We start from the raw sequence: 27,194 nt of genomic DNA, 5'->3' as shown, positions 1-27,194 counted from the left end.
AATTACTAGAGGCAATACAACACCGTAATTTCCAGCCAGTTCCACTTTCCCGATTTATATATCCTGGTTATGGTGTACCCCTGTTATGTACTGATGGGTAACGTAGCAGAATTTTAGAATTTTCTATGCATCACCAAGATCAATCTATGGAGTCATCTAGCAATGAGGGAGAGAGTAGTGCATCTACATACCCTTGTAGATCGCGCGCGGAAGCGTTCAAGAGAACGGAGTTGATGGAGTCGTACTCGTCGTGATCCAAATCACCGATGACCAAGTGCCGAACGGACAGCACCTCCGCGTTCAACACACGTACGGTTGGGAAGACGTCTCCTCCTTCTTGATCCAGCAAGGGGGAAGGAGAGGTTGATGAAGATCCAGCAGCACGACGGCGTGGTGGTGGATGTAGCAGGATCCCGGCAGGGCTTCGCCAAGCGCAAGCGGGGAGGAGAGGTGTAACGGAGGGAGAGGGAGGCGCCAAGAGCAAGGGTGTGCGGCTGTCCTCCCTCCCCTCCTCTTTATATAGGGGCCTTGGGGGGGCGCCGGCCCTAGGAGATGGATCTCCAAGGGGCGGCGGCCAAGGGGTGGCTTCCCCCCCAAGCCAAGTGGGGGGCGCCCCCACCCCTAGGGTTTCCCAACCCTAGGCATAGGGGAGGCCCAAGGGTGGCGCACCAGCCCACCAGGGGCTGGTTCCCCTCCCACTTCAGCCCATGGGGCCCTCCGAGATAGGTGGCCCCACCTGGTGGACCCCGGGACCCTTCCGGTGGTCCCGGTACAATACCGGAGACCCCCGAAACCTTCTCGATGGCCGAAACTGGACTTCCTATATATAAATCTTTACCTCCGGACCATTCTAGAACTCCTCGTGACGTCCGGGATCTCATCTGGGACTCCGAACAACTTTCGGGTTACTGCATACTAATATCTCTACAACCCTAACGTCACCGAACCTTAAGTGTGTAGACCCTACGGGTTCGGGAGACATGCAGACATGACCAAGACGCCTCTCCGGTCAATAACCAATAGCAGGATCTAGATACCCATGTTGGCTCCCACATGCTCCACGATGATCTCATCGGATGAACCACAATGTCGAGGATTCAATCAATCCGTATACAATTCCCTTTGTCAATCGGTACGTTACTTGCCCGAGACTCGATCGTCGGTATCCCAATACCTCGTTCAATCTCTTTACCGGCAAGTCACTTTACTCGTGCCGTAATGCATGATCCCGTGATCAACCACTTGGTCACATTGAGCTCATTATGATGATGCATTACCGAGTGGGCCCAGAGATACCTCTCCGTCATACGGAGTGACAAATCCCAGTCTCCATTCGTGCCAACCCAACAGACACTTTCGGAGATACCTGTAGTGTACCTTTATAGTAACCCAGTTACGTTGTGACGTTTGGCACACCCAAGGCACTCCTACGGTATCCGGGAGTTGCACAATCTCATGGTCTAAGGAAATGATACTTGACATTCGGAAAAGCTACAGCAAACGAACTACACGATCTTTGAGCTATGCTTAGGATTGGGTCTTGTCCATCACATCATTCTCCTAATGATGTGATCCCGTTATCAATGACATCCAATGTCCATAGTCAGGAAACCATGACTATCTTTTGATCAACGAGCTAGTCAACTAGAGGCTCACTAGGGACGTGTTGTGGTCTATGTATTCACACATGTATTAAAATTTCCGGATAACACAATTATAGCATGAACATTAGACAATTATCATGAACAAAGAAATATAATAATAACCATATTATTATTGCCTCTAGGGCATATTTCCAACATGTACGTGGGATGTTTGGTTTGAGACTAAATTTGCCTAAGGTTGCCACACCTAAGGTTAGGAAAGTTTAACCAACTTGGGTGCATGTTTGGTTCAAGCCACACCTTATGCAAGCCACCCTAGGGCCCCACATCACATACACACAAAAAGTGTGGCAAGATTCCCTTAGGCTTGCCAACTTGTGGCTCTCATTTTGAAGAACTAACCTTAGGCAAGTGTGGCAACATTGTATGGCAAGGTGTGGCATGGTTAGGCCTAGAACCAAACAGCCCTATGATCTGTCTAGTTGTTGTGTGCTCTTGTTATCATGGTTTGGCAATAAACTCTCTATACAGTATATTATGAACCTACCATCTGCCAGCTATCCTTACTTCTGGAGCCTATTTTTGTGTGTACTTGTGCCAGATTATATAAATGCACGCACCATATTACAGCACACATGAGCTCTCTCATCAGAATCCAGTGATAGAAGACAAGTGTTTACAGGGGCGCCCCTATATTAGAATATCATCTGTATTACAAATATAATCTCACAACTATTTATGTTTTCATGGTTCTCAGATATTATACGCAATTACAGTGAATATCAGAATCCGCGCATCCGAAGAATATTGTGGAACACTGCAATGACTTACAAAATTGGCAGCAAGGCATTGAGTGCCATTCTGGAAGAAATGAAACTCGTACGCTCCCCACCTGTTGATTCTTGTTCAGAATATCATCCTAATGACTATTCTAACCTCGAGGAGTCAAACATAGATGGACTGTCCTGTTCACCCATCAAGGTACCTGTTCTAATTTGGCAAGGTTTTATTGATTGCGCGTATCTTGCATATGGTGTCTTGCATTTCTTCTACTTTGTTGCACCGCCATCTGCTTAGTTTACTCATCATATATGTCGAGATGCCATGCCCATCCATTATCAATACATATTCCATCTATCATCATACCATGTTTTTCCACTCAAATGCTGTTCTTGTGCATCAGACATCAAAAAGGAAGAGGGTGATTGCCGAACCTGAAGGAGCACCAGCAAAGTCCTTGAAAAACGTGGTGGTGTCGGAGAAATCATACAGCACCCCACTTATATTAGCTGTACAACTAGTGACACAAAACGTAGGACCGACTCCAACAGACTGTACCCATACTTCACTAGCCACACCACTAGCCCCACCACACAGGACTTGCACTCCAGCAAAAGGTATACCGATTTCATTTGCCATAGCACCAGCTGTACCACAGAAAAATCCCACTCCAGCAAAAAGTACAACAAGTCCACCGGCCGAAGACCTATCCCAACTGCAGAGACGGCCAATTCCTGCAGATTGGAACCCCATTCCGTTTATTCCCAGTTTAAAAGAAAATGCTTTCAATGTTGTTAGGGACTACGTGCATATATTCCCATCATGGGAAGATTATTGTGAAGACAAACACCATTTTCACATCTTCCTATCCAACTTACGTGTAAGTGCTATTATTCATGGTTATTATTTTCCTATTTTCTGCTGATTGAACACATCAATGATTTACATTACATTGTTGTAACTAGGTGAGGGTTAATCTGGATAGTCATGACGAGCAAAGCTTGCTTGTGCTTGTCAAGGAAGCATTGAAGCAGTATCGATGTTACCTGAGGAAACCACACTTTGATGGCAAGTCTATAAACGAATTTCTGATGAAGTCTCCTGTGCTAAATTTAGAAGACATTGAATGGAAAAACCTTGTTATGCACTGGTCTCGTTCCCAGGATGAGGTACTGTCTATGAAATCACATGACAATTTGAACTTCTACTTTTCCGCATGTGCCTTACGGGTCTTTTTTGTAGGAAATCTGCTCGAAGAAGAATTCCGGTTTGACAAGAACGACAGGATATCGCAAATATGTTGCCCGCTGCTTTGCTCTTGTTAGTACCTGTTGTCCTGTATCACTGTACTTGCATACATACCTGGTTCATTATGTGACAGCAGTATGCATGATAGCTTGCTTATCAATTGTTCGCTTCAAATTATCTGATCTGTATGCATGGTTACATTAGTGTAGAATATATCCAATGCCAATGTTTTTTTAGCTCTGCATTGTTCTTGTAAGTACATGATGTCCTTTATCAGTGTACTTATAATGACAGGTAGTTGTTCATGTACCATCACTCTGCAGCTTATTTTCCTTTGCCCTCCATTTTCTACACATCAGATCTATATTTACTTTTACCATAAGGTTGGTACTGAAGAAGTTTAGCCGTGCATTGCTCTTGGCTGTACCTTTTGCCTATATCGCTACACTTACATTTATAGCTACTTGGTTATGTAGCATCACTCTTCATCTTATCTTAAATATTCTCCATTTTTTGTATATTATCACATCTATATTTACTGTTAACAAAATGTAGAATAAAGGCAATGCTTTTGAAGAAGATTCTTTGGTAAACTTCTTGAATTGCCCCCCCCCCATCAGCATGGACAAGGCCTTTATAGAGCCTGTCTTCACCAATAATGTAAGTTTTTCCATCTCAAGCCTTCAAACTTTGTTGTATATATTTGGTTAGGCATGACTGCAACAACTGTTTGTTTTTGGTGTTTGCATCAAATTGCTTGTTTAAAGTTTATTATATGTAGTTCATAAACAAAAGTTTGTCCTTTCTCAATTTAAGTTTTCAGTTGTACAACCAAGTTCCTTCTTCATACCATGTAAATTAAACTATACAGAGCAAGTGATCTTCTTTTGCACTGCATGTATGCTTCTGTTCTTCATCCGTAATCCAGTGGTGTGGTGAACCTACCCACCACAGCACAATGTCATATTCTGCAATGTCTTAACAATGAACAATGTCATATCATTCTACTATTATTTAAACCCTCTCTTTATTTGCCAATCTGAAATGGTATAAATTGACAGCACACTAACCATTGATACTTATGAGTTCTTGATCTGTAATCCAGTAGTGTCGTGAAGCTGCCAACTCCTTCACAATGTCATTTCCTGCCATGTCTTGACCTGAACAATACCATATTGTGTTAATGCAAATTTAAAGTGTGTCACTTTATTCGTCTGTAAGAAATGTGATGAATTGTTAGCACTGATACTTTTATGTGCAAAACCTGTCATCTGTCTGCTTGTTTATCTTTCAGGGTGAGGAAGATATAAGTGTTGAACAAGCGCAATCTCATCATCTTGCTCAGCTGCTTGCGCTGCAGCTCCCTAGCAGGGCTAACCTTTCCTGAACTCTATTGAAGTGTTGTCGGTTTTGTATATTATTTTGTCGGCGTGTTTATTTGCACTGGTGGCGATCTTTGATGCCCAGTGTATGTAATCTGTTGTCTGCTTGTGCTTTATTATCATAGTGGAGAACTTTGATGCCCAGTGGATGTAATATGCCGTAATTTCTTTATTGTATAGTATAGGTTTTTTCTTATTCACGATGCTGCAATTATTTTACTGTATATATATCCTGTCTTCACAGTAAACCGGCCAAACCATAAAATTATGGTACATAATCGGGCCGTCATGCAATCACGGTGTAGGTTGAGCCTGAAACGTGTCGAACAACTCACGGGACGGCAGCAGCCCGAAATGACCCCGACCCATGATTGTGCGAATCAAATCACGGGCTTTTAACTGGCCAAAAAATTGTCTCGGTCCTTGTTTGGCCCAATCAGATATCGGGTGCGAACAGGCCGGATGCAAACCGGGCCGTAGTTAGGCCCAACTATATGACAGGCTTTTAATAGGCTGAAATTAATATAGGGCCAAAATGTTAAACAGGCCCTTAACAGGGAAAAACTAATATCAGGCCGAATTACTAAGTGGGCCTTTTGCAAGTGGGCCCAAAAGCATAGTGTCCAGTTGACGGGCCGAATATGATATGGGCCATAATTGAGCCCAAAGCCTCTTAAAGGGCCGGACCTAATCTGGGCCGTAATTTGGCCCAGAACGTGGTAGGCCTTTAACGGCCCGGATCTCATATGGGCCACTATTAGGCCCGGAGCGTGGCAGTCCAATAATGGACCAGATCAAATATGGGCCGACATTTGGCCCAAAACATGGCAGGCAGTTAATGGGCCGGCCTACTAGGGTCCTCAAAATCTTGTGGGCCTACAGCTGGGCCGGCCCATTAATGTCGGAGAAATCTCGTGGGCCTTTAGCTGGGCCGGCCCATTATGATCCGCAAGAATCTTGTGGGCCTTTACCTGGGCCGGCCCATTATGGCCCGCAAAATCTTGTGGGCCTTTAGCTGGGCCAGCCCATTATGGTCTGCAAAATCTCGTGGGCCTTTAGCTGGGCCGGCCCATTATGGTCCGCAAAATCTTGTGGGCCTTTAGTTGGGCCGGCCCATTTAAACTTGTTGGACCGTGCCATGTGTCGACGTATCATAGGCGCCTTCTGTCCAGTGAGTGGATGACATGTGTCCCGATGATGAGCCGACACGTGTTTCCTCTAGCCAATGATGATTTTACACGTGGAAAATCCCCATTGGTCGGGGCTATTAACGGGTTATCGGATCCAAAACCCGACCCGATAGCTTAACGGCATTCCGTTACGGTGGATGCCACGTGTCGGTCACCCTTGACGAAAGCACTTCTGTGACGCGCGATTTATCGTCATGGAATTGGACACTTCCATGATGATAATTTTGGTAATGTCATGGAACACTTCTACGACAACACAGGTATGACTATCTTGATTCTGTCATAAATTTGTCATGGATGTACATGCATGACAAAAAAGCGACCTACTGTGACAAACACATATCATCACAGAAGTGTATTTTTTTGTAGTGTTGTGTTCCTCTTCATTCTTCGAGTACACCAAGATATCATCGATGAACACCACGACAAACTTATCCAAGAACTCCATGAACACCTTATTCATCATACTCATGAAATAGGCTGGGGCGTTAGTCAATCCTAATGACATAACAGTACACTCATATAGCCCGAACCTTGTGGTGAAGGCTGTCTTAGGTATATCCTCTTCTCGGATCTTCAGCTAGTGGTATCCAGATTGCAGATCGATTTTGGAAAATACTTTAGCTCCTTGCAACTGGTCAAACAAATCATTGATCATCGGTAGTGGGTACTTGTTCTTGATCGTCACTTCATTCAATGCGCGATAATCAACAACCATTCTTAAAGATCCATCCTTCTTCTCAACCAAAAGCACTGGGGCTCCCCACGGTGAAGAACTTCATCGAATGTAACCCTTCTCCAATAACTCCTTGATCTGCTTCTTAATCTCCTCCTGATCATTTGCGGGCATCCGGTATGGTCTCTTCGATATCGGTCCGGTGCCTGGCAACAACTCTATCAAAAACTCAATGTCTCAATCTAGTGGCATGCCTGGTAGCTCCTCTGGAAATACATCCGGATAATCCATCACTACAAGCACTTCCTCCTGAACAACTCCTGAGAGGGAATTTACTTGGGTTCTCCTTGGCGCGTGCCTAGATACATACTTAATCCTTTTTCCCTCCGGGGTGGTGAGTAGAATTGACCTACTACCACAGTCAATGTTTCCTCCATACTTCGATAGAAAATCCATTCCTAGTATCCCATCCAATCCTTGTGACTCTAGAATTATAAGGTCTGAGGGGAAAACATGGCTATCAATGGTTAAGGGTATCCGATCGCACCATCGACTGGCCATATACTCTACTCCTGGTGAGCTTACTAGCATGGGTGACCTAAGGGCTAAGGTGGGTAACTTAAACTTGTCCACAAATCCCCTTGAAATGTATGAATGCGATGCACCAGTATCAAAAAGAACGAGAGCGGTAAATGACTTAACCAAAAACTTACCGATAACTGCATCTGGCTGCTCTTCAACCTCCTTCACGTTCACGCGGTTCACTTGTCCCCTGCTGAAAGGGTTGGGCTTCTTCCCAGAGCTTCCATTGCCATTTCCATTCTTTGTCTCAGGACACTCATTGGCATAGTGTCCAGTCTTCCCGCACTTGAAACAAGTAATGTGACTTTGGTCCTTCTTGGCGGGTGTGGCTAGGTTATATCGGTTCTGATTACTGCCTGCTCCATTCCCATTTCCATTCTTGGGGCCACTGTGATTATGCGAACTTCCTCCATTGTGGGTATGGCCTCCATGGTTATGGGTATATCCTCCCAAGTTTGGGGTAAAATGAGGCTTCTGCTGGGCTCCCGAATTGTACTTCCCTTGTCCATACTTCCTTTTGCGGCTCTCAATTTGCTGCTGCTTCCCTTCAATCATAAGAGCCTTGTCTACCAACTCCTGGTAGTTGTTAAATGTTGCCACCATTAACTGCATACTCATTTCATCATTCATCCCTTCCATAAACTTCTCCTGCTTCGCGGCATCTGCGGCCACATCATTTGGGGCGTAGCGAGCTAACTTACTGAACTCATCCACACACTGCCCCATAGTACGATTTCCTTGGCGCAAGTTGCGAAACTCACGCTTCTTCATGCTCATAGATCCAGTTGAGACATGAGCAGTGTGGAATGCTTGCTGAAACTGCTCCCAAGTGACATTGGCTATAGGGAAAGTGGACATGTAATTCTCCCACCATGAGGCTGCGGGTCCGTCCAATTGATGTGCGGCAAAATGCACCTTCTACGCATCTATGCAACCTGCGGTGGTCAACTCCCTTCCAATCCTGCGTAGCCAGTCATCAGCAACTATCAGCTCAGTGCTACTAGAAAACACCGGCGGTTGTAACCTCAGAAAATGGGCTAAGTTGTCAACTGGAGGTGGTGGCGGTGGGTTGTTGTTGTTGCCTTGGTTCTAGACTAGTAGCTGCATCAAGGCATTCTGCTGTTGGATCAACTAGGTGAGCTCCGATGGGAATGCAAATCCGGGGTCACGTCTCGGAGGCATCTGATGGGTTTAGAGGGGGAGATTATAATAGAATGAGGTCTGGTGAGAAAGCACTACCCATATGCACATGAGACAAACACATTCATATCACTCCCAATCAATTCAAACAAGGGCATAAAATCGATCTAACTATCATTACAGTGCTCAGACTACTACTATATACATGGGGGAAATACTACTGATAATATGGTGGTCGACTAGAAATTTTGATCGATGGAAGACTCCCATGATGTCTGCTCTAGCTTCGTCTTCATAGTCATCATCACTACTGTCGGGGTCAGAGTCGGTGTCGTCGATGATGATGTAGTCCTCGGGATGGTCATCATCTCCTCCTGGCGCGGGGTCTCCCATGAATACTCCTAGCTTCCTTGTCAGGTCGTCATTCTTCTCCACTAGTATGGTGATTTCCTCCTCGTATCCATCGCGTGTAGACTTGATTTCCTCTTCAAGCTCCATGTTCCTTGACATCAGCTTCTTCAGATCTATCATGTTTGCGCACATCTGGTTCTCCTAGCGACGAATGTGCTAGTTTAACACCTAGACGAAAGCCGCAATGGACCTATCCCTCCTGGTACTGATCATCTCACATTGCTCATCTCGGCGCCCACATATCTGGTAGATGGTGTCCTTAAGATCCTTGTGATAAACTTCACCGATGCGTCCTATGGCGATGTGGGCTGCCATGCTCTTTCCTAGACTCCAGGTTAGTGCATCAAAGGAAAACTCTATGGGCTCAGTAACTGGCATGAAGGTCCTTCCTGGAACTTGAACTCGAATTATCCAACGTTCCCCTTCTTGTAAAGTGGCGGTGTAGGTCTCGGTGAAGCTTGGTATTCCGATGTTTAGGTACCTAGTGACTTCCTTCAAGTGTCTCCCAAAAAGCGTGTCTTCATCCGGTTGTGCAAACTTGTTCCTTGAGTCTGCCATCCTATAGTGTGGAAAATGGAGAGGAGTCAGAAATGAGTAGAGAAGAGTGACCTATGGCTTATCTTAGTGGTCATGTCCTACATTCAACGTGTGCTCTGATACCATCTTGTAGCGATCCGACCTCAGATGGTCAAATCTCTGTGTATAAGTATCATCCCTGAATCGGTAATGCTGACACACACAATACTCGAAGGATTTATAACAGAGTGCAATCACACACTTATTACATCGAATGTCTCAAAAGAGAACTTATTACAATAAATATGGCTTAAGACCATCTAAATAAGATAACAGCGGAAGGATTCAAAGATAAAGTGAGTCCATCAACTCCAACGGCATAGCTGAGTGCATGACAACGACCTAGCGCACCTTACTCTTCGTCTGAAAAGTCTGCAACATGATATGTTGCAGCCCGAAACGGGTCAGCACATGGAATATGCTGGCAAGATAACACAATAGAGCATTGAACAAAATAAATGCTATCACTACATGCATCTATGGCTGGTGGAGGCTCTATGGTTATAATGTTTTGCGAAAAGCCAAATTTTCCCTACAACAAAGGAATATATTTTATTTAACTATCATGGTAGTTGATAAACATTGAGAATGGTAAATCCCCATCTCAATCCCAATTAAAAAGTAATTAACAACCCAACGAATTAATTTAGAGTGATGAGATCAACATGATAATCCAAGAACCAGATACTCAAGATGCCCATAACCGGGGACACGGCTAACCATGATTAGTTTGTACACTTTGCAAAGGTTTGCACACTTTTCCCAACAAGACTCGATCTCCTCCGTTGGATTTCTCGCACTACATGGTGTTTGAGAAACGGATAACCGAGACACAGTATTTCAGAAACATTAACTCTTTACTCTGGGTAAACAGTACCAACCTACATCCCCTACATCTACTAGTCTACCAGTGAAAGAGGTCATGCAACATACTCAACTATTCTAGAGCCCATAATAGCTTGTGGCTGCACACAAAAGTTTCTAGCATGAATAATCTTATGATCCCTTTGAGCCTGGGTGGCGAACCAAAGGATAACATTGGTATATCCCAAGTGCCCGCAACTAATCCACCCAAATGTGTATTTAAGTAGCCACCTTAAGTTAACCATTAATTAACTATCTCACATCTGTCATGGATACACTCAAACCCAATCCACGTCTACGAGCATAGCATGGCAATATAAGCATAGCGTAGAAGTAACTCCCAAGGGTTTGATATTAAAAAGGGCAATAGGTTCTACCTCATCATCTACTTCCCAATACCCACATGTTAATCACATCCTAATTATGCAGTGTTTGAGGATTGTAACTAATGCATAAAAACTAGGTAATAAAGGGATATGATCAAAGTGTTACTTGCCTTGCTGACGATCTGCAAACCCTAGAGACTCGTAGTAGCACGCTTCGCACTCCGGAAATTCTATCGCAAACAAACAGTAGCATACATAATAACTCAAGCATTGATGCAAGGGTAAAAATCTAATAAGAAGATCAAATTTGAAAGTTCAACTGAAGAGATTCGATTTGCAAGAAGAATGGGTTAATTCGGAGCTACGGAATTGAAACTACGATCAAAAGAACTTCGAAATCAAATCTGCTTGAAACCAAATTTTAAATTGGCAAAATCATGTTCAAGTTGATTAACCGGAAAGATGGGCTCGAGACGAAGATTTTGGCGTTGGTTTCACTGGATTTCGACGAACGGTTAAAAAGTTGCGAGGGTTTGAAGATCAGGGGCTAATCTGCAATAAAAATAATCGCGGATTGGTCCCTGCCCGAAAATAAAAGAAAAAGAAAAAGACTAGGCGGGAACGTTCGTTTACAGAGACGAACGGGCGAACGTGTTCATCAAAAATGAACTAACGAGTGGACGCTCGCTAAATAAAGAAACTAAAAAAACGAAACGAACCGATCTAAATAAAAACCGAAACTAGGGTTTCTAAAAAAGCCGGGACGATTTTTACCTAAACCGAAAAACAACCAGCGAGATCCGCGAGGTCTGGCGACTTCCAGCGAGGCGGGGCGGCTGCGGCGCAGATGCGGGGTGGCGGGCAGCGGCGCGACGCGGCAAGGCGGCGAGCGGCACGGCAGGTGATACGTCTCCAACGTATCTATAATTTTTGATTGTTCCATGCTATATTATATCCTGTTTTGGACATTATTAGGCTTTATTATACACTTCTATATTATTTTTGGGACTAACCTATTAACCGGAGGTCCAGCCCAGAATTGCTGTTTTTTGCCTATTTCAGAGTTTCGCAGAAAAAGAATATCAAACGGAGTCCAAACGGAATGAAACCTTCGGGAACGTGATTTTCAGAACAAACGTGATCCAGAGGACCTGGACCCTATGTCAAGACATCAACCAGGAAGGCACGAGGTAGGGGGGCGTGCCTACCCCCCCAGGCGCGCCCTCCACCCTCGTGAGGCCATGTTGCTCCACCGATGTACTCCTTCCTCCTATATATACCTATGTACCCCCAAACTACCAGATACGGAGCCAAAACCCTAATTCCACCGCCGTACCTTTCGGTATCCATGAGATCCCATCTTGGGGCCTTTTCCGGAGCTCCGCCAGAGGGGGTATCGATCACGGAGGGCTTCTACATCAACACCATAGCCCGTTCGATGAAGTGTGAGTAGTTTACTTTAGACCTACGGGTCCATAGTTATTAGCTAGATGGCTTCTTCTCTCTTTTTGGATCTCAATACAAAGTTCCCCCCCTCTCTTGTGGAGATCTATTCGATGTAATCTTCTTTTGCGGTGTGTTTGTTGAGACCGATGAATTGTGGGTTTATGATCAAGTTTATCTATGAACAATATTTGAATCTTCTCTGAATTCTTTTATGTATGATTGGTTATCTTTGCAAGTCTCTTCGAATTATCAGTTTGGTTTGGCCTACTAGATTGATCTTTCTTGCAATGGGAGAAGTGCTTAGCTTTGGGTTCAATCTTGCGGTGTCCTTTCCCAGTGACAGTAGGGGCAGCAAGGCACGTATTGTATTGTTGTCATCGAGGATAACAAGATGGGGTTTATATCATATTGCATGATTTTATCCCTCTACATCATGTCATCTTGCTTAAAGCGTTACTCTGTTCTCTTGAACTTAATACTCTAGATGCATGTTGGATAGCGGTCGATGTGTGGAGTAATAGTAGTAGATGCACAAGCGTTTCGGTCTACTTGTCACAGACGTGATGCCTATATACATGATCATACCTAGATATTCTCATAATTATTTGCCATTTGCCTCTCGTTTTCCTCTCCCCCACTTCACCCTTGCCGTTTTATTCGCCCTCTCTCTCTCCATCCTCCCTCTCTTTCTCTATTCGCCTCTTTTTGCCAGTTTCTTGTTTGCTTGTGTGTCGGATTGCTTGCTTGTCACGATGGCTCAAGACAATACCAAATTGTGTGACTTTAATAATACCAACAACAATGATTTTATTAGCACTCCGATTGCTCCTCTTACCGATGCTGAATCTTGTGAAATAAATGCTGCTTTGCTGAATCTTGTCATGAAAGATCCGTTTTCTGGCCTTCCTAGTGAAGATGCCGCTACCCATCTAAACAACTTTGTTGATCTGTGTGATATGCAAAGAAGAAAGATGTGGACAATGATATTGTTAAATTGAAGCTATTTCCTTTTTCACTTAGAGATCGTGCTAAAGCTTGGTTTACGTCTTTGCCTAAAAACAGTATTGATTCGTGGAAGAAGTGCAAAGATGCTTCTATATCTAAGTATTTTCCTCCTAGTAAGATCATCTATCTTAGAAATGATATTATGAATTTTAAGCAACTTGATCATGAACATATTGCACAAGCTTAGGAGAGGATGAAATTAATGATATGTAATTGCCCTACACATGGTTTGAATTTGTGGATGATTATACAATTTTTTATGCTGGATTGAATTTTGCTTCCAGAAATCTTTTAGATTTGGCTGCGGGACGCACTTTTATGGAAATCACTTTAGGAGAAGCTACTAAACTCCTAGATAATATTATGGTTAATTATTCTCAATGGCACACGGAAAGATCTACTAATAAGAAAGTGCATGCGATAGAAGAAATTAATGTTTTGAGTGGTAAGATGGATGAACTTATGAAATTATTTGCTAATAAAAGTGTTTCTTCTGATCCTAATGATATGCCTTTGTATACTTTGATTGAGAATAATAATGAATCTCTGGATGTGAATTTTGTTGGTAGGAATAATTTTGGTAACAACGTGTATAGAGGAAACTTTAATCCTAGGCCGTATCCTAGTAATTCCTCTAATAATTATGGTAAATCCTACAACAATTCTTATGGAAATTTTAATAAGATGCCCTCTGATTTTGAATCTAATATTAAGGAATTTATTACTTCGCAAAAGAATTTCAATGCTTTGATTGAAGAAAAATTGCTTAAGATTGATGAGTTGGCTAGGAACGTTGATAGAATTTCTCTTGATGTTGATTCTTTGAAACTTCGATCTATTCCACCTAAGCATGATATCAATGATTCTCTCAAAGCCATGAGAATTTCCATTGATGAGTGCAAAGAAAGAACCGCTAGGATGCGTGCTAAGAAATATTGCTTTATAAAAGCGTGTTCTTCTAGTTTCCATGATAATAAAGATGAAGATCTAAAAGTTATTGATGTGTCCCCTATTAAATCTTTGTTTTGTAATATGAATCTTGATAATGATGGGACTAAATATGATCCACCTTTACCTAGAAGACGTTCCAAAAATTCCGAGTCTTTAGATCTTGATGCTAAAATTGTTAAAAGTGGGATTGAAGAAGTCAAAACTTTAAATATTAATGAACCCACTATTTTGGATTTCAAGGAATTTAATTATGATAATTGTTCTTTGATAGATTGTATTTCCTTGTTGCAATCCGTGCTAAATTCTCCTCATGCTTATAGTGAAAATAAAGCCTTTACCAAACATATCGTTGATGCTTTGATGCAATCTTATGAAGAAAAACTTGAGTTGGAAGTTTCTATCCCTAGAAAACTTTATGATGAGTGGGAACCTACTATTAAAATTAAGATTAAAGATCATGAATGCTATGCTTTGTGTGATTTGGGTGCTAGTGTTTCCATGATTCCAAAGACTTTGTGTGATTTGCTAGGTTTCCGTGATTTTGATGATTGCTCTTTAAACTTGCACCCTGCGGATTCCACTATGAAGAAACCTATGGGAAGAATTAATGATGTTCTTATTGTTGCAAATAGGAATTATGTGCTCGTGGATTTTATTGTTCTTGACATACATTGCAATCCTTCATGTCCTATTATTCTTGGTAGACCTTTCCTTAGAACGATTGGTGCAATTATTGATATGAAGGAAGGGAATATTAAATTCCAATTTCCGTTAAGGAAAGGCATGGAACACTTCCTTAGAAAGAAAATTAAATTACCTTATGAATCTATTATGAGAGCCACTTATGGATTTCCTCCCATAGATGGCAATACCTAGATCTATCCTTGCTTTTATGCCTAGCTAAGGGCGTTAAACGATAGCGCTTGTTGGGAGGCAACCAATTTTATTTTTATTTCTTGCTTTTTGCTACTGTTTAGTAATAAATAATTTATCTAGCCTATGTTTTGGTTGTGTTTTTTGTGTTTAATTAGTGTTTGTGCCAAGTAGAATCGTTGGGAAGACTTGGGGAAAGTCTTTTTAATCTTGCTGTAAAAAACAGAAACTTTAGCGCACACGAGAATTGCTGTCATTTTTATTTGGAAAGTGATATTTAGTTAATTGTTTTTGCATATGATTAATAGATAATTTCGTCACGTCCAGCAATTTATTTTAGAATTTTCTGGGTTCCAGATCTTGTGTTAGCTACAGATTACTACAGACTGTTCTGTTGTTGACAAATTCTGTTTTTCGTGTGTTGTTTGCTTATTTTGATGAATCTATGGCTAGTAAAATAGTTTATAAACCATATAGAAGTTGGAATACAGTAGTTTTAACACCAATATAAATAAAGAATGAGTTAATTACAGTACCTTGAAGTGGTGTTTTGTTTTCTTTCTCTAACGGAGCTCATGAGATTTTTTACTTTAAGTTTTGTGTTGTGAAGTTTTCAAGTTTTGGGTAAAAGATTTGATGGATTATGGAACAAGGACTGGCAAGAGCCTAAGCTTGGGTATTCCCATGTCACCCCAAGATAATCTAAGGACACCTAAAAGCCAAAGCTTGGGGATGCCCCGAAATGCATCCCCTCTTTCGTCTACTTCTATCGGTAACTTTACTTGGAGCTATATTTTTATTTACCACATGATATGTGTTTTGCTTGGAGCGTCTTGTATTATTTGAGTCTTTGTTTGTTAGTTTTCCACAATCATCATTGCTGCACACACCTTTTTGAGAGAGACACTCATGATTCGGAAATTGTTAGAATACTCTATGTGCTTCGCTTATATCTTGTGAGTTATATAGTTTTTGCTCTAGTGCTTCACTTATATCTTTTAGAGCACGTTGGTAGATTTGTTTTATAGAAACCATTGTTCTATCATGCTTCACTTAGATTATTTTGAGAGTCCTACAAAACAACCTGGTAATTTTCTTTAATTATGTTAGGCATTCAAGATTAATAATAAAATTTTCTTATGAGTGTGTTGAATACTATGAGAAGTTTGAAACTTGATAATTGTTTTGAAATATGGAGATGGTGATATTAGAGTCGTGCTAGTTGAGTAGTTGTGAATTTGAGAAATGCTTGTGTTGAATTTTGTGATTCCTGTCGCATGCATGTATGGTGAACCGTTATGTTAAGAAGTCAGAGCATGATGTATTTATTGATTGTCCTCCTTATGAGTGGCGGTCAGGGACGAGCGATGGTCTTTTCGTACCAATCTATCCCCTAGGAGCATGCACGTAGTACTTTGCTTCGATAACTAATAGATTTTTGCAATAAGTATGTGAGTTCTTTATGACTAATGTTGAGTCCAAGGATTATACGCACTCTCACCCTTCCACCATTGCTAGCCTCTCTAATACCACGCACCTTTTGTCGGTATCATACACCCACCACATACCTTCCTCAAAATAGCCACCATACCTACCTATCATGGCATTTCCATAGCCATTCCGAGATATATTGCCATGCAACTTTCCACCGTTCCATTTACTATGGCACGCTCAATATTGTCATATTGCTTCACATGATCATGTAGTTGACATTTTAGTTGTGGCAAAGCCACCATTCATAATTCTTTCATATAAGTCACTCATGCATCATTGCTATCCTGGTATACCACCGGAGGCATTCATATAGAGTCATACTTTGTTCTAGTATTGAGTTGTAATCATTGAGTTGTAAATAAATAGAAGTGTGATGATCATCATTTATAGAGTATTGTCCCCCCAAAAAAGAGAAAGGCCAACAAAAAGAAGGCCCCCAAGAAAGAAAGAATAAATAAATAAAAGGGGCAATACTACTATCCTTTTTTCCCACACTTGTGCTTCAAAGTAGCACCATGATCTTTATGATAGAGAGTCTCCTATGCTATCACTTCCATATACTAGTGGGAAATTTTCATTATAGAACTTGGCTTTTATATTCCAACGACGGGCCTCCTCAAAATGCCCTAGGTCTCCATGAGCAAGCAAGTTGGATGCACACCCATTTAGTTCTTTCTGTTGAGCTTTCATATACTTATAGCTCTAGTGCATCTGTTGCATGGCAATCCCTACTCACTCACATCGATATCTATTACTGGGCATCTCCATAGCCCATTGATATGCCTATTTGATGTGAGACTATCTTCTCCTTTTTGTCTTCTCCACAACCACCATTCTATTCCACATATAGTGCTATGTCCATGGCTCACGCTCATGTATTGCGTGAAGATTGAAAAAGTTTGAGAACACCAAAACCATGAAACAATTGCTTGGCTTGTCATCGGGGTTGTGCATGATTTAAATACTTTGTGTGGTGAAGATGGAGCATAGCCAGATTATATGATTTTGTAGGGATAACTTTCTTTGGCCCTGTTATTTCTAAGAGACATAATTGCTTAGTTAGTATGCTCGAAGTATTATTATTTCTATGTCAATATTGAACTTTTGTCTTGAATCTTTCGGATCTGAATATCCATACCACAATTAAGAGAATTACATTGAAATTATGCCAAGTAGCATTCCACATCAAAAATTCTGTTTTTATCATTTACCTACTCGAGGACGAGCAGGAATTAAGCTTGGGGATGCTTGATACGTCTCCAACGTATCTATAATTTTTGATTGTTCCATGCTATATTATATCCTGCTTTGGACATTATTGGGCTTTATTATACACTTTTATATTATTTTGGGGACTAACCTATTAACCGGAGGCCCAGCCCAGAATTGCTGTTTTTTGCGTATTTCAGAGTTTCGCAGAAAAAGAATATCAAATGGAGTCCAAACGGAATGAAAGCTCCGGGAACACGATTTTTTGGAACAAACGTGATCCAGAGGACTTGGACCCTACGCCAAGACATCAACCAGGAAGGCACGAGGTAGGGGGCGCGCCTACCCCCCAAGCGCGCCCTCCACCCTCGTGGGGCCCACGTTGCTCCACCGATGTTCTCCTTCCTCCTATATATACCTACGTACCCCCAAACTACCTGATACGGAGCCAAAACCCTAATTCCACCATCGTAACTTTTTGTATCCACGAGATCCCATCTTGGGGCCTTTTCCGGAGCTCCGTCGGAGGGGGTATCGATCACGGAGGGCTTCTACATCAACACCATAGCCCCTGTGATGAAGTGTGAGTAGTTTACTTTAGACCTACGGGTCCATAGTTATTAGCTAGATGACTTCTTTTCTCTTTTTGGATCTCAATACAAAGTTCTCCCCCTCTCTTGTGGAGATCTATTCGATGTAATCTTATTTTCCGGTGTGTTTGTTGAGACCGATGAATTGTGGGTTTATGATCAAGTTTATCTATGAACAATATTTGAATCTTCTCTGAATTCTTTTATGTATGATTGGTTATCTTTGCAAGTCTCTTTGAATTATCAGTTTGGTTTGGCCTACTAGATTGATCTTTCTTGCAATGGGAGAAGTGCTTAGCTTTGGGTTCAATCTTGCGGTGTCCTTTCCCAGTGACAGTAGGGGCAGCAAGGCACGTATTGTATTGTTGCCATCGAGGATAACAAGATGGGGTTTATATCATATTGCATGATTTTATCCCTCTACATCATGTCATCTTGCTTAAAGCGTTACTCTGTTCTCTTGAACTTAATACTCTAGATGCATGCTGGATAGCGGTCGATGTGTGGAGTAATAGTAGTAGATGCAAGCAGGAGTCGGTATACTTGTCTCGGACGAGATGCCTATATACATGATCATACCTAGATATTCTCATAACTATGCTCAATTCTGTCAATTGCTCAACAGTAATTTGTTCACCCACCGTAATACTTATGCTCTCGAGAGAAGCCTCTAGTGAAACCTATGGCCCCCGGGTCTATTTTCCATCATATTAATCTTCCAATACTTAGTTATTTCCTTTGCCATTTATTTTACTTGCATTTTTATTTCTCTTTATCTTAAAAATACCAAAAATATTATCCTATCATATCTATCAGATCTCACTTTCGTAAGTGACCGTGAAGGGATTGACAACCCCTTTATCGCGTTGGTTGCGAGGAGTTTATTTGTTTGTGTAGGTGCGAGGGACTCGTGCGTGGACTCCTACTAGATTGATACCTTGGTTCTAAAAAACTGAGGGAAATACTTACGCTGCTCTGATGCATCACCCTTTCCTCTTCAAGGGAAAACCAACGCAGTGCTCAAGAGGTAGCGGCAGGGTGGCGCAAGCGGCGGCTTGGGCGGCGAGAGGGACGAGGAGAGGCTGTGGGGGTGGGGCGGCTTATAAAGGGGGTCGTGGGGGTGCTTGCAGGAGGGGGCAGGGCGGCGGCGGACTCCGAGGCGGCCATGGCGGCGGCGTCGCGTGCGGGAGCGCGAGATCGGCTCGGGGTCGGGGGCGACCGGGCACTGGGCTTCGGCCCAATCGGCCCGAAGACTTTTTTTTTTAAAAATCCGTCAAAGGAAAAATCCTAAAGAAATATAAAAGAATTCTAAAAAATGCCAAAAACAATTTTCACCGTCTAAATAAAATATTTAGAACATAGTGAACATTTTCTTGGCCTAAAAATGCAATTTTGAAAAATGCATGCTTTTCTAATTCAAATAAAATAGCAATAAAATCCAAATAAAATTATTATTTGATTTTAACATTTTTCCTCCAATATTTCTTTTATTTTTGGAGAAGTCATATTATCTCCTCTCTTTTATTTTTGTAATAAAATATTTCGGAGAGAAAATAATTAAAACCAAAGTGATCCACTTTTCAATATTTGAGAAGAATTCAAATATGAAAATGAATGAAATCCCCAACTCTCTCAGTGGGTCCTTGAGTTGCTTAGAATTCCTGAGATCGCAAACGAAATGCAAATAAAATATGATATGCATATGATCACCTATGTATAACATTCCAAATTGAAAATTCAGGATGTTACATCTCAGCTCATTTTCTATCAGTGATATGTAAATCAAATTCTTGTAGCAAGAGAACCCATCAAATAAGTCTAGGTTTAGCATCTTTCTTTTCCATAAGATATTTAATAGCAGCACGATCGGTGTGAACAATTACTTTTGAATCAACAATGTAAGATCTAAATTTATCACAAGCAAACACCACTGCTAAGAATTCTTTTTTAGTAGTAGCATAATTTCGTTGAGCACTGTCTAGAGTTTTACTAGCATAATGAATAACATTCAGTTTCTTATCAACTCTTTGTCCTAGAACATCACCAACAGCATAATCACTAGCATCACACATAATTTCAAAAGGCAAGTTCCAATCAGGTGGTTGAACAATAGGTGCAGAAATTAAGTCTTTCTTGAGTGTTTCAAAGGTTTGTAAACAATCATCATCAAAAACAAAAGGAACATCCTTTTGCAAAAGATTCGTAAGAGGCCTAGAAATTTTAGATAAGTCTTTGATAAATCTCCTATAGAAACCTGCATGACCTAGGAAACTAAGAATACCTTTGATATCTTTAAGACATGGCATTTTCTCAATTGCATCAACCTTAGCTTTGTCCACTTCAATACCTCTTTCAGAAATTTTATGGCCCAAGACAATGCCTTCATTAACCATAAAGTGGCACTTCTTCCAATTCAAGACAAGATTTGTTTGTTCGCATCTCTGCAAAACTCGATCAAGATTGCTTAAACAATCATCAAAAGACTTTCCATAAACAGAGAAATCATCCATGAAAACCTCAACAATCTTTTCACAAAAGTCATAGAATATAGCAGTCATACATCTTTGAAAGGTAGCAGGTGCATTGCATAAACCGAAAGGCATATGTCTATAAGTATAAGTTCCGAAGGGACAGGTAAAAGTAGTCTTTTCTTGATCAGGTTGAGAAACAAGAATTTGTGAAAAACCAGAATATCCATCAGGGAAGCAAAAATGTGTGTGCTTAGATAATCTTTCTAGCATTTGATCAATAAAAGGCAGGGAGTAATGATCTTTCCTAGTTGCTTTGTTTAATTTTCTAAAATCAATTACCATTCTATAACATGTAACAATTCTTTGTGGAATAAGTTCATTCTTATCATTAGGAACAACAGTAATACCTCCTTTCTTAGGGACACAATGAACAGGACTTACCCATCTACTGTCAGCTATGGGATAGATTATACCTGCTTCCAGAAGTTTTAATATTCCGTTCTTACCACTTCTTTCATCTTCAGATTTAACCGACGTTGGTGATCAACAACAGGTTTAGCATCAGGTTCCATATTAATTTTGTGCTGACATAGAGTGGGACTAATGCCCTTTAAATCATCAAGAGTATATCCAATATCAGCTTGGTGCTTCCTTAGAACTTTCAATAATCTTTCTTCTTCATGTTCTGAAAGGTTAGCACTAATAATAACAGGATATATCTTCTTTTCATCAAGATAAGCATATTTCAAAGTGTCTGGCAATTGTTTTAATTCAAACGCAGGATCACCTTTAGGTGGAGGAGGACTTCCTAGAGTTTCAATAGGCAAATTGTGTTTAAGTAGAGGACGTTGTTCAAAGAAAATCTTATCTATTTCATTTCTTTCATGCATATGTAAATCATTTTCATGGTCTAATAAATATTGTTCTAAAGGATCAGTAGGTGGTACAGCAATAGAAGCAAGACCAATTATTTCATCCTCACTAGGCAATTCTTTTTCATGAAGCTTTCTACTAAACTTGGAAAAACTAAACTCATGAGACTCATCACCAAAACTAACACCGACAGTTTGTTTCTCACGGTCTATTCTAGCATTAACGATGTTCAAGGAAGGTCTACCAAAGATAATGGGACAAAAGTCATCTTGTGGGGAACCAAGAACAAGAAAATCAGTAGGGTATTTATTTTCCCACACAAGACTTCAACATCTCTAACAATCCCAATTGGTGATATAGTGTCTCTATTAGCAAGTTTAATAGTAACATCTATGTTTTCTATCTCCGCGGGTGCTATGTCACTCATCATTTATTGATATAAGGAATAAGGAATAGCACTCACGCTAGCACCTATGTCACATAAACCATGATAATAGTGATCTCCTATTTTAACTGAGACAACGGGCATGCCAACAACATGTCTATGTTTATCCTTTTTTTTAGGTTTGGCAATTCTACCAGCTTCTTCGCAGAAGTAAATAACATGCCCATCAACATTTTCTTCCAAGAGATCCTTAACCATAGAAATACTAGGTTCTACTTTAATTTGTTCATCGAGTTTAGGCGTTCTAATATAACTTTTGTTAACCATAGTTGAAACTTTAGCATGTTCTTTTATCCTGACAGGGAAAGGTGGTTTCTCAATATAAGGTGTAGGAACAACTGGATCAACATTGTAAAGTATAGTTTGTTCTTTAGATGGTACTGATTCTCTAATTTATTCTTTAATAGGTGGGTGATATTTAAACCACTTCTCTTTAGGGAGATCAACATGAGTAGCAAACAATTCACAAAAAGAGTCTACTATCTCAGAGTCAAGTCCATATTTAGTGCTAAATTTTTGAAAAGCATCGGTATTCATAAAAAGATTTAACACAATCATACTTAAGTTTAATACCCAAATCTTTACCTTCATTGAGTTCCCAATCTTCAGAGTTGCGTTTAATTCTTTCCAAAAGATCCCATCGGAATTCAATAGTCTTCTTCATAACAGGACCATCACAAGAAGTATCAAGCATGGTTTGATCATTACGAGAAAGCCCAGCACAAAAATTCTAGATAATATTTTCTCTCGAGAGCTCATGATTGGGGCATGAATATAACATTGACTTAAGCCTCCCCCAAGCTAGAGCCATACTTTCTCCTTCATGAGGGCAAAAATTATATATATAATTCCGATCACAATGAACTAGATGCATAGGATAATTTTTTGATGGAACTCCAATTTCAATCGATTCCAATTCCAGGATCCAATATCACCGCATAGCCTATACCATGCCAATGCCTTTTCCTTTCAAATATAAAGGGAAAATCTTCTTCATAACTTCATCTTTGGGTAAACCTGCAAGCTTGAACAATCCACAAATTTTTTCTACATATATCAAGTGCATATTTCCGTCTCCTGCATAAGGATTAGCTAGCAATTGTTCTATCATACACGAAGGAATTTCATATTCAATATTTTTAGTAGGTGCAGTAGGTTGAGGGGTAGCTAATGTTGGTTCCGGTCGAGGTGAAGATACCCCGAACAAACCCCTCAAAGGATTGTTTTCCATAGTAATAAGTGATAGTAAATTTCAGCACACTATATAAACGTTTCCTTACCAAATTCCACTTACCAAAGGCGCTTCACTCCTCGGCGACATCACCAGAAAATAGCCTTGATGAGCCACAAGTATAGGGTATCAATTGTAGCTCTTTTAGATAAGTAAGAGTGTCGAACCCAACGAGGAGCAGAAGGAAATGACAAGTGGTTTTCAGCAAGGTAATGTCTGCAAGTGCTGAAATTGTAAGTAACATAGTAGTTTGATAGCAAGATAATTTGTAATGAGAAAGTAACGATAGTAGTAACAAAAGTGCAGCAAGGTAGCCAAATCCTTTTGAGGCAAAGGACATGCCAAAACGGTCTCTTATGATAAGCAAAGCGTTCTTGAGGGTACACGGGATTTTCATCTAGTCACTTTCACCATGTTGGTTTGATTTGTGTTCGGTACTTTGATAATTTGATATGTGGGTGGACCGATGCTTAGGTGATGTTCTTACTTGAACGAACCTACTACTTATGATTAACCCTCCCACAAGCATCTACAACTACGAGAAAAGTATTAATAATAAATTCTAACCATAGCATTAAACTTTTGGATCCAATCGGTCCCTTGCTGAATAGCGCATAAACTGGGGTTTAAGCTTCTATCACTCTGTCAACCCATCATCTAATTTCTACTCAACAATGCATTCCCTTAGGCCCAAATATGGTGAATTGTCATGTAGTCGACATTCACATGACACCACTAAGGGAATCACAACATACATACTATCAAAATATCAAACACATATAAAGTTCACCTGATTACTTGCAAATTGATTTCTCTCATGACCTCAAGAACAAAAGTAACTACTCACAAATGATAATCATGATCAAGATCAGAGGGGTATTAAATAGCATATTGGATTCGAACATATAATCTTCCACCAAATAAACCATATAATAATCAACTACAAGATGTAATCAACACTACTAGTCACCCAAAAGCACCAATCTATAGTTCCAGCAACAAGATTGAACACAAGAGATGCAAAAGTGCTCCTGCCAAAGTTCTGCCTCGAGATAGCGGTGCTCCATCCTGAAAGTCCTCTCCTCATTTTTTCTAGGTCAAACTGACTTATATACCAGAAGATGGGCACTGGAGGTGGGCCTGGGTGAGCACAACCCACCAGGGCGCGCCTGGGCTCCCTAGCGCGCCCAGGTGGGTTGTGCCCACCTGGTGGGCCCCTCTAGTACTTATTTGCTCCAATATTATTCATATATTCCATAAAAATTCTCTGTGAAGTTTCAACTTATTTGAAGTTGTGCAGCCTGACGTAGCTTTTCCAGGTCCAGATTTCCAGCTGCTAGAATTCTCCCTCTTTGTGTATACCTTGCATATTATGAGAGAAAAGGCATTAGAATTACTCCAAAAAGCTTTATTATGGATAAAAACATCATAAATAATAGTAGGAAAAAAGATTCAAAATGGACGTATCAGTGCCCTTCTTTGGCCGCAAGAAATCTTATATCCAGATAAAAATCGTGTTAAAATTTTAGCCCAATCGGAGTTACGGATCTCCGGGAATTTAAGAAACAGTTGTCGGTGTCAAAACCGGCCGATCTTGGGTAGGGGGTCCCAAACTGTGCGTCTGAGGATCAAAGGTAACTGGAGACAAGGGAGACACGATGTTTACCCAGGTTTGGGTCCTCTTAATGGAGGTAAAACCCTACGTCCTGCTTGATTGTATTTGATGAGTATAGGGGTTATAAGAGTTGATCTACCTCGAGATCATAATGGCTAAACCCTAAATGTCTAGCCTATATGATTTGTCTTAGCCTCTACGGACTAACCCTCCGGTTTATATAGACATCGGAGGGGCCTAGGGTTGTACAGAGTCGGTTTACAGAGAAAGGAAATTATACATCCGGATGCTAGGCTTGCCATCCACGCAAAGGAGAGTCCCATCCGGGCATGGGGCAAGGTCTTTTGCCTTGTATCTTCACGACCCATCAGTCTGGCCCATATCAGATAGCCCGGACACCCGAGGACCCCTTAGTCCAGGACTCCCTCAGTAGCCCCTAAACCAGTCTTCAGTGACGATGTGTTCGTCTTGTAGATTGTTTTCGGCATTGCAAGGCAGGTTCCTTCTCCACATACAAAGCAATATTCTGAACAAGAGAACTGTATCCGGCTCCATATAATAGTAACAACCCTCAACCGTAAGGGTTCAATACTTAATAAGGTATGTCTACTAACTACTTTTTTGGCAAAACGTCACGTCTAGCCCTTTTCTTATTTCGAACCATTTTTTGGCCTCCCGCTTTGTGTTTTGAGGCAGCCTCCATCGACACTTCTTGTCAAAGCAGAGATCGTGTCCCCTTATTGTGGGATTTTCATCAATACAGGTTTGGGTAATCCAAGTGTGCTATTCGCATGACCCCTTGGGAAGAGGCGAGTTTTAAGGCTAGTGGGGGCATTTGATATTCACTGCCTATATAAGCGGATGAATATCCATCTTTTTTCCCCATGCATTCTTCCTTCCTCAGCCCTCCCGTCCTCGAGCTCCAGCGCCAAAGCTTCAATCTTTTCCCACCGCCCAACCTTTCCAGCCATGCTTGGATTCGGCTCGCTGGGCAAGTGGATGACCTCCTCTGTCATGGAGAGGAACGTCAAGGAACTCCGGGAAGCGGGGTACCTAGCCGCGAGTATCGCGCACTAGCTCCCTGCCAAAAAACAGATCATCCCTACTCTAGAGCCCGGTGAGAGAGTGGTGTTTATCCCCCACTTCCGCCACGGACTAGGGTTTCTTCTCCACCCTTTCATCTGCGGCCTCATGTTCTATTACGGGCTCGATTTCCACGATCTAGCCCCAAATTCATTCCTCCACTTTTCTGCGTTCATCGTCATGTGCGATGCGCTCCTCCACATCCCCCACTTCGGCCTATGGCTTAAGGTCTTCAACGTGAAGCCGAAAGTGGTTGACGGGCAACATGCGGACTGCGGCGGCGCCATGGTGAGCAAGCTCCCCAACGTCACCTAGCGGAAAGGGACCTTCATGGAGACCGTGATGGGATGGCAACAGGAGTGGTTCTACATCACCAAACCTCGCGGTGCCGCATGGGCAGCCACTACTGAGTTTAAATCCGGACCCCCAATGTGGCTCACGTCGTGGATTAACAAGGGCCTGGATTGGGCGTCGTCCGATGAGGTGATGGTGCTGCAAAAGCACATAAAAATATGATGGAGAAGAACACTAGTCTCGCTGATGTGATTCAGGTGATGCCGTTCCGCCGGATTCTCCCCTGCCAGCACCGGCCTCTCCACATGTGGGAGTTCAATCCAGATGGTCTGCGGACCCTGCAGCGATTCTTCGGCACAACGCATGAAGAGATCTGGAAGCTGCTTTTCAAGGCCCAAAAGTCGTGGCCAGAGATGATCGAAGACATCGGCCTCGATTGCGCTCATCCGGCCACCCCAGTAAGTTTTCTAATTTCCGAACACAACTTCAGTTCGTAGATCAAAAGGTATGCTGAGCCTTCCATCCTTCCATCTGGGCTGGACAAAGAAGGCGGAGCGGATCTAGTATCCGGCTCCGCTACCCGAAGACCCAGCCATTCCTCTGCTAACGAGGATGCTGGTTCCAGCGCCATACCAGGCGCCATAGAAGAAGGCCAAGAAGAAGGGCAAGGAGGCCAAAAGTGGCCTTCACCGTAAAGGTAGTTCAGACACTGCGTCCAGAGATACTGAAGCTCGCTCCTCCCACGAGGGAGATGAAGACGAAGAAGAGGAGGAGGAGGAGAGCAATTATCCCCTTAAGGGGGAGAAGAAAAGGGTGGCCTCCATGGACCTAGAGG

Source organism: Triticum dicoccoides, chromosome 6A (genome assembly GCF_002162155.2).
Source record: "Triticum dicoccoides isolate Atlit2015 ecotype Zavitan chromosome 6A, WEW_v2.0, whole genome shotgun sequence".
NCBI classification, from domain to species: domain Eukaryota; kingdom Viridiplantae; phylum Streptophyta; class Magnoliopsida; order Poales; family Poaceae; genus Triticum; species Triticum dicoccoides.
This window is presented reverse-complemented; position numbering follows the sequence as displayed.